This window comes from Alligator sinensis, unplaced genomic scaffold, assembly GCF_000455745.1.
Source record: "Alligator sinensis unplaced genomic scaffold, ASM45574v1 scaffold1322_1, whole genome shotgun sequence".
Taxonomy (NCBI): Eukaryota; Metazoa; Chordata; order Crocodylia; family Alligatoridae; genus Alligator; species Alligator sinensis.
Window position 1 is genome coordinate 1,535,810 of NW_005842116.1, and position 2,053 is coordinate 1,537,862.

Below are 2,053 nucleotides of genomic sequence, written 5' to 3' on the forward strand. Positions count from 1 at the left end.
TCTGTGGCGTTTACATTTTGATATGATCTCTGGGAAATGGTGGGGGGGGGGGGGGGAAAAACCCCTGTGGCTTGACTGGAAAAAGCAGTAGGTAATAAACTGCAGAGGGTATGACCCTGTGTGCTTGGAAGGAGAATGGACACCCAGGACAGATTTATTTTCTATCAGTCAAAGTGCAGTGAGGATGCTGTTGGTGTTGGTGTTGGCGTGTGTACTGCTGAGGAGGCAGTGTGGTTTGGGCTCCGTGGTGGGGAAGTTTGTGCGTGAAGCATGTGGAGCTGATCACAGACTTGTTCTGCGCTTTCCTGAACCCTGTCTGATGTCCAGTCAGAAAAGTCATTTAGGACTCTACACTGTAGTGACTGACAACAAAGGGCTATACGTTGTTCTCCCGTCTAGAGACTTGGTCCCGTGGGTCAGCAGCTCCTGGATGGTGATCCAGTTGTCCAAGACTTTCCTACTCCTCCTCTTCATCAGCTTCTTCTGACTCAGTTCAATAATCCCTAGATCTTTTCTGCACATGGTCCCTGCTCCGTCTTCGGTCAGCTGTTCCATGCGGCTCTGCATCATGAATTCTTTTCTCTGCTTCTGCTCTTTGGACAGGAGCAGGTGTTGCCTCCTTTGAGCCTTGTTCCAGTACTTCCCAGTCTTCAGCTCGCTCAGGGCATCATCATCGGTGGTCATCCCACTGCGCTCCTCCGTGATCCTCAGGGCTCTGTCCTTCAGCAGTTGACTCTTATGCTGTTTCTTTAGCAGTGGCTTGCTCCTTTCATTTGGCAGCCTCCGCGTGCGTCCAGCATCTCCTGGGTTGCTCTCTGTGCCTTTGCTGCATTGCCCTGGAGGTGCTGATGACCTGGGTTGGTCGCTTAGGCACTCTACAGCTACCTTTTCCTGCACGAGGTTCATGTAGCTCATGTAACGGCGAGCATGATGTGGAATTGCAAGTGTTTTGGGGCCACTGGCAAAGCTTGTTGGTGGAAGGGAAGTGGCTTCTGTTTCCATCTGTCTTTGTCCTGATTTCCTCGCGTCTCCATTCACTGAGTCTCTTGGGCAGAGTTCAGCTCTGCAGTTCACCTCTTTCTTTGTATTTGCGGTGCTGTCTCCAGCCAGTGGGAGGCATTCTGGAGAAGATGGGCTCAAGGGGCGCTTGACAAGCCATTGCTCACGCTGTCTGCATTGCTCGGAGCCCTCCTCTTGGACTTCTGAAGCTCTTTGGTCTCTATGGAGAGCCTTATAAAACTGATATTGGTTGCACTTTCCTTCCAGGATTTCTTGAAACTTCCTGAACTCCTCTGGGTTTACGCCGCAGAAACTGGAATCGCTTGACTCCTCGTTGGATAACAAATCCTCTGTAGCTGGTCCACTTCTTTCAATTGTGTCAACAGCAAAATGGCCTGGGCCGGACCCCTTCGGGGCAGCGGGGTCTTCTGCTTCCACACTGGGTCCCGAATGCTCATCCAGCTGGGTGCTGCCGTCAGTGTAGCAGACTCCGCTGTCCCAGTCCTGGTGGAGCAGAAGCATCCGCTCATTTTGTTTCTGGCTTTCCTCCCCTTCGCTTTCTGTCTGCAAATGAATGCACAAATAGGTTTTAATTGTACTTAATGCAATTTTCCTTTATAGCCGAGCACGAGTCCCTCAGCCATCTATCAAATGTGGAAAACGCAGCACTCAATAATTACTGCAGATGAATTGCAATGCATTGTGCACTTCACAGGCGACGGAAGATTTCCTTGTCTAATGGATTGCATCAAGGAGAGTTAATGGTGTGAGTAGGGAGAGACAGGATCAAGGGAGTCTCCAGGCTAATTATACATTTTATTTGCTTCCTCGCATGTTTCCATAGACTTTCCCTTGTTTCTGTTTTAATTTTTTCCTCTAATTAAGCAGAATTTTGTTGAACCCTGGAGAGATCCTCAGAAGTACTTTCTTTTAAAACGCCATTTACTTTGGACGCTCCTGTTTCCATGAGGAATTGCATTGCATTGCACCGTAGATCTGTTCAAATCCCAGCCTTCCACCCAGCTCTGCCAACGCGCTTTGCTGCAACACTCTT